The sequence below is a fragment of the Capsicum annuum genome, chromosome 1 (genome assembly GCF_002878395.1).
Source record: "Capsicum annuum cultivar UCD-10X-F1 chromosome 1, UCD10Xv1.1, whole genome shotgun sequence".
Lineage (NCBI taxonomy): Eukaryota > Viridiplantae > Streptophyta > Magnoliopsida > Solanales > Solanaceae > Capsicum > Capsicum annuum.
The window spans coordinates 110,116,401-110,123,841 of NC_061111.1; positions in this window are offsets into that span (position 1 = coordinate 110,116,401).

Here is a 7,441-nt window from a genome sequence, read left to right on the forward strand (position 1 = left end):
GACTCCTCCTACATAGTTATTGACTCGGGGACAACATTTGTACTAAAGTAGTGAGCTTCCATTCTTTTAGAAGGCATCATTTTATGTTATTGATAGTGTTGGACGTTTTGACTTTATTTTGGATATTGGTTTTGGCCATGGTTGGGGGCATGTCCCAACCGAATATTTTTATTCTTTTGGTTAGAGGATTTATGGTGCTTCTCGGGGTTGGTATGGGCGGTATCGGTATTGGTATTGACCTTTGCATTGGTATTGGTGTTGGGGCTGACATCATTGGACAATATTGTTGGTTGTTCCATCATATTACATTTTGGGATTGATCAGCCTATTATGTTTTGTTATCCTCTTTGGTTTGGTATGGTTGGATGGTTGGATGGTTGGTTTGGTGCGGGTGGACTCGGTTGGGTTGGTCACGGTTGTGATTCTATCCCAGATTTTTCATGAGACCGTTCGCACAATCTTGTAATTCAGCTCATCTAAGGCTACATGAGGTGGTTGGATTGGGTAAAGGGGGCAGTCTCCGGCCCTGGTTGGACTTGGGATGCCCATTACGTCTAGGCTCTGGTTCGGTCGTGAAAAAAAATGCATTACTCCCTTCATGGAAGATACCTTTAGGAACACCTTATCCCCAACCTTAAACTCCAAGTCTCTTTGCCTTTCATTCGCATAGGACTTTTGGCTACTTTAGGCAGCCTTATGTCTATCTTAAACCACCTTAACCTTTTCCATAGCATGATAAACTAAATCCGAACCAAATATATCCGCCTCACCAAGATCAAACCACCCAATAGGAGATCTATACCTCTTACAATACAGTGCCTTAAAAGAGGCCATACCAATACTAGAATGATAGCTATTGTTGTAAGCAAACTCTACTAGAGGTAGATGCTTAACCCGATTTCACCATAGTCAATCACACAAGCCCTAAGCATATCCTCCAATTCTGAATAGTTTTTCCCACTTGACCATCTATCTGAGGATGAAAAGTAGTACTCAGACTCACCCTAATACCCAATCCTTTCTTAAAAGACTACCAGAATTCAGATGAAAACAACGTACCACGATCAGAGATAACCGAAATAGGTACCCCATGCAATTTTACAATCTCATAAAGATATAACTTCTCATAGTTCTCCACCTAAAAGGTAGTCCTCACTGCAAGACGTGAGCAAACTATGTCATCCTATCACCCATGACCTAAATCGAATTAAATTGGTTTTGAGATTGAGGAAGATCGGTAACAAAATCCATGTTGATCTCCTCCCATTTCCATTCGGGCAAATAAGTTTCTTGATATAACCCGCTAGGCCTCATGTGCTCAACTTTGACTTGTTGGCACACCATGCACTTGGCTACAAAATCAGCCACATCCTTTTTGTCGAATCGGAATGAACAGCATAGCACGATTCATGCACCTCAGCCGAAATCCTTTGTCTCAAATCATCGACATCAGGAACGCACAACCTCCCTTAGTACCATAAAGTACCATCACCACTGATCTTGAATACCATTAACTTTTTCACACCAATATCACTCTTGATTTTCATCAAGACTGGATTTAGCACTTGCTTCTGCTTTATTTATGCACCAAGAGACGACCTAACCAATTCTTGAACCATTACCCCACCATCCTTGGAGTCCAAAAGACATACTCCAGGATTGGCCAACAGGTGAATATCCTTTATCAATTCCCGCTTTCCTTCCTCTACATGAGCCAAAATCCCCATGGACAACCTGCTAAGAGCACCATCGACCATGTTAGCTTTACCTGGGTAACAGTGAAGACTCATATCATAGTTTTTAAGAAGATCCAACCATCTACTTTTCCTGAGATTTAACTCTTTATAAATGAACACATACTGCAAACTCTTTTAATCAGAAAAGATATCTACGTGCACTCCATACAAACAATGCCGCCAGATTTTCAAAGAAAAAACCACCACCAAAAGCTCCAAATCATGAATAGGATAATTCCTCTCATGCTCCTTCAACTGCCCGGCAGCATAGGCAATCACCTTTCTATGCTGCATTAAGACACAGCCAAGTCCCACTTGGGACGCATCAAAATAAACCACAAATCCCTCATTACCCTCAAGCAAGGTCAGAACTAGAGATGAAGTTAGCTTATCCTTAAGCATCTCAAAACTCCCTTTACACATTTCTAATTAAGAGAACTCTACCTTCTTCTAAGTTAACTTAGTCAATGGAGCAGCTATCAAAGAAAACCCCTCAACAAACCTCCTATAATACCTAGCCAAACCCAAGAAGCTCTGAATTTTGGTTGGAGTCATGGCTCTAGGCCACCTTTTAACCACAACCACCTTTTGAGGATACACCATGATCCCTTCACTATAAATAATATGACCCAAGAAAGTTACAACATTCAATAAAAACACACACTTGGGGAACTCGGCATACAATTGCTGCTCTTTAAAGGTCTATAACACCGCACGGAGGTGGCATGATCCACCTCACTTATAAAATACACCAAGATGTTATCAATTAATACAATGATAAAAAGATCCAAAACTTCCTAAAAACCCTATTCATCAAATCCATAAATATTGTTGAGGCATTAGACAAGCCAAATGACATAACCAAGAACTCAAAGTGCCCATACCGAGTACGAAAAGCCATCTTAGGGATATCCTTCTCCCTAATCTTAATATGATAATACCCAGACCAAAGATCTATCTCAGAAAAGAACTTTGCACCTTTCAACTAAACAAACAAGTCATATATCCTTGGAAGAGGATACTTGTTCTTAAATGTTACCTTATTCAACTACCGATAGTCAATGCACATCCAAAGGGAACCATCCTTCTTGCACACGAACAACACTGATGCACCCCATAGGGATACACTAGGATAAATAAACCCCTTATCCAGAAGATGCTTAAGTTGCTCTTTGAGTTCCCTCAACTGATCCGAAGCCATTCTATAAGGAGGAATAGATATTTGATGAGTGTTCAGAACAAAACCAATACCAAACTCAATCTCCTTATTCGAAGGAACACCAGGAAGATCATTTGTAAAGAACTCAGGAAACTCACTTACCACCAGAATCAAGTGAAAAAAGGACCCTATGAAATAGAATCTTTAACTCGAACCAAGTGATAAAGACACTCTTTGGAGATTAATCTCTGAGCTCTAAGATAAGAAATAAACCTCCCCTTAGGAACTAGGGAACCACCTTCCCACTCTATAACCGGTTAAATAGGGAACCTAAAGACAACCGTATGAGTCCATAAATCTAAGGACGTATAATAAGAGTGTAACCAACCCATCCCCAAAATAACGTTAAAATCCATCATATCCAACTTAAACAAATCTACCAAGGACTGCTTGCCACCAAAAGATACCACACACACCCTATAGACTCTTTTAGCAATAAACGAGTTACCTACTGGGTTAGAAATAGAAAAAAGATCTGAAATAACCTCAGGATCAAAATAAAAACATACAGCCTAATATGGGGTCACATTGGAAAAAATGGACCCCAAATCAAGTAGACAATACATATCATGATAAAAGAGTTATAATGTACCAATAATAACATCAAGTGATGCCTCAGATTTCTACCGAGATGCAAATACATACAAGCTTTTCTGGCCTATGCCGTTACAAGAAGTAGGAGCAGACATCAAAGCTGAACCATTAGGCGCAGGATCAAAGATGAAGCAACCGAAGCTTTGACCACTCCTGAAGCACCCTTACCAACCAAACAATTTCTAAACATATGGCCTGGCCTTCCTTCATCACAAAATCCCCAAGGAATATAACCACAAAATTGGAAAGAGGACACAAAAATGCTGACTGTGCCCCACTCGCCTGAGATTGGGAACCTTATGCCTAAAATTTATCATTACCTTGCTGACTCCTATCACCTAACTGCCTTAGATAAGGAGCACTAGCGGTGAAGAAGAAACCAGAACTCCCCCACTTCTTTTTTCTCCATCTGCCGCTATCCCAACCACCCGATTACTAAGCACTACCCTGCTTAGAGAACTTACTCTTCTTACCCTATCTTTCCCAAACTTTTCCAGATTTCTCTTTTCATCCTCCACCTGTTGCTTGTGAACAACCAACCTTAAAATATCTAAATCCTTAATTACTATAGTAGTCTTGCTTTTAAGTATAAAATCCTAAGATAGCCTAGAAGTAAACTTTCTCTTCCTCACTCTCATATAAGACACCAGGTCCAGAGCATACCTTGACAGCTGATGAAACTTTAAGGCCTATTCCTTGATAGACATTCTTTCCAGCTTAAGAATAACAAACTCCTCCATCTTCACTTTCCTCATCTCCTGAGGAAAGAAGCAATCCAAAAAAATATTAGAAAAGGTCTCCCATTAGGAAAAATCCTCAGCATTACCTCTATCCCTATCCCACTTCTCGTACCATTGGTATGGAACATCCTTGAGATGATAAGCTACAAAGTTTACCCCTTCCATATTTATGGCCTGCATTACCCTGGATATTTTCTCCATTTTATCTAAGAAAGCCCAAGGATCCTTCTCTACCTTTAATCCAATAAAAGTAAGAGGATTTATCTTCATAAAGTGGTCAACCCTTATAGCCTTAGCAGATAAAACACCATATGCATCCTGCTTAGCTTGAGCAGTAACCAACTTATCAATAACATGAATAGATTGGCAAATTTTTACATTAGTCAACTCGCCTTGTGGAGAACTTGTAAGACCCCATAAATTGTCCTAGTCGTTGGAGATTTTAAAGCATTCCAAGAGAGGCTTAACACTTAGAAAATTTGGCTAAGTATTGGAATTTCTTCATTTCATAAGGGTAATACCCCGTATATTTCTAAGCTAGAAAATAAGCCATAAGTCCTACGCATGAAACCTCTTATCCTGTGATTTATATTTGAGTACATAACTTACAATGAGTATCCTAGTGATAAGAGAGCTTATGGTGTGTTAATCATGTTCATAAGAGTCACTTAGAGTAAGGCAGAGCTTTCGAATCCAACAAATTTTAGTATTTGATTTAGCAAGGTTCATCTTTGAATGAGCATAACATGATGTATATGTGGTATTTTGAAAGATTTATACCCAAAAAATTATAGAAAATTGAATTATCTTTCCAACAATATCAATTTTACCAAAATCCAACACCCGAGCAAGAAGTTGTGGCTTTGTACAGTAGAGTGTGTCGCCTAACAAATCGCCTAAGGCTACTAGAATGGTTATGCCATAAGGTGTGCGATGCATAACCTAACTTATGCCATAAGTTGTGCGATGAATAATCTAACTGAGGCGATAAAATTTAAGCCGTACAACCTAGTTTACGCGATAGTTGTGCGTCGTATATCTTATGGCCCAAGTGACATAAATACCCCATTTTGAGTTATTTTAAGGATAGAATAGGTATTTCCCACCCCTATATAAGCCTATAACATGGCATTTAGCCCCAATTCAATCAAAATATACTCTCTTCTCTTAATTTCACTCAAGAACAATTTAGGGAATTTTAATTGGGGATCCAAATTCAAGAAAATTCTATCATCTGTCTTCATAAAATCAAGAACTAAGGTTTGTTAGATGTTGATTCTTGGATTCCTTCAACCCAAGAAGTCCAAGAATCCTTTTCAAAATTACAAATTTTATGTATTTATGAGATTTCATGATTTATATGTATTGAAGTTCATGATTATGTGTTGTTGAGTTTTAATTCATGATTTAGACTACAGGTTTTAAGAATTGATTCTAGAATGTGATGAATTATGTGATGTTCATGATAAACCCTCTTCAAGTTGCATGTTGGTTGATGAAATCATGATACTTAGGTGTAGTATTTATTGTATAACCAAAGAATGCTCCCCATATGTTTGATAAAATGCTTGAGTGAAGGAAATAGGGTCATTATAGCATGTTGACAAGAAATCCCAAATTGTGTGAATGTTCATGTATGCCAAGTGTTTGTTGAAATGCCTTAGTGAGTGAATTATGATATATTTCATGCATTCTTATGCTTGTGCATTCCTTATTGAATGAATTATGAGAAATTAGTATGCATCCCTATACCTTTACATGTTTTAAAATCCACAAGTGCTTGAAGAAATGCTTTAGTGATTGTAATGGTAAATGAAAGTCCAGTGTCATGATTATTCAAGAATGGTTATGTTTAACTATTATGCTATCGAGTCTTGGGGGTATTTATACCCAATAAATAAGCTAGAAGTATAGATCCGGTGTCAGTTTCAAGATACTCTCAATCAAGACACAATCAGTAGAACTCAGTCAGTTATAGAATTCAGTACTCTCAGATAGTTACAAAACATAGAAAGACTCAGTAATCTCAGTATTATTATTATTCCAGCTTCAGTTTAGTACTCAGCTTAGATCTTAGTAGTATTCAAGTATCCACTTCAGACCTCAGAAGCATTCAAGTAATCAATTTAGAACTTAGTAGTATTCAGTCAGATAACAAACTTCTGTAGTATTCAATCAGTCTTCAGAACCAAGTGAAATTAGCTAGATCATTCAAGTAACATGATCAGAAATAGATTCAGCTCAGTCAAGTATAGTTTAAGAAAAAGAATCAGTTCAATGTCTTTCAGTTAAGAGTAGGATTCAGCACCGAGCAAACCTATGGATGGGGGCTCACCTGTTAGAGAGAACTGAGATCCCTAGGAGCAATCCCTAAGTTCCAGAACTTGTACCCAGTGTAGGTATGAGATGACACCTGTTAGATTGGACTGGCATACTCAGGGATCACCCGTTAGATAGGACTAATATTAGGGGTCGCCCGTTAGATAAGACTGACTTTACAAAAGTAAAGTTGTCTTTACCCGTGGTATGGTACTAACGCCCTTCCAACTGGGATTACTGGTTGGACCCCACAAGTTAAGATTTGGGGCATATCGGTTAGATGACTACTTCCCATAGTCTCAGTTTCAAAATCAGTGTCAGTAAAAGAACTCAGCTTAGTAGTACAGATTCAGGACTATTAGATACAGTTGATCATTCTCATTATTGGCAGATTCAGAGATAACCCACTAGATAGGACTGATCTCCAATTTAGTAAAACAGTATCAATATCATCAGATTTAAAGATCACCCACTAGATAGGACTGATCTCAAACTAAGTCAAATCATTTTCATTTTTAGTATATTCAGAGATCACCTACTAGATAGGACTGATTTCAGATTCAGTTAAGTATTCTCATTATAATACAATTCAGAGATCACCTGCTAGATAGGAATGATCTCAACCTCAGTATTCAGTTATTAATATTAGTAGACTTAGTTATTCAGTATCCCAGTATTGGTAAGCTCAGATATTAGTAAAGCAGCATTCGAAACTTAGTATTCAGTATCCCAATGATTTTAGTTATGGTTTATGCATTCATCCACGTATCCTTATTTAGTATAGTCAGATTATTTATTTAGTATTATTCATGCATATAAACCCTTGCATTCAG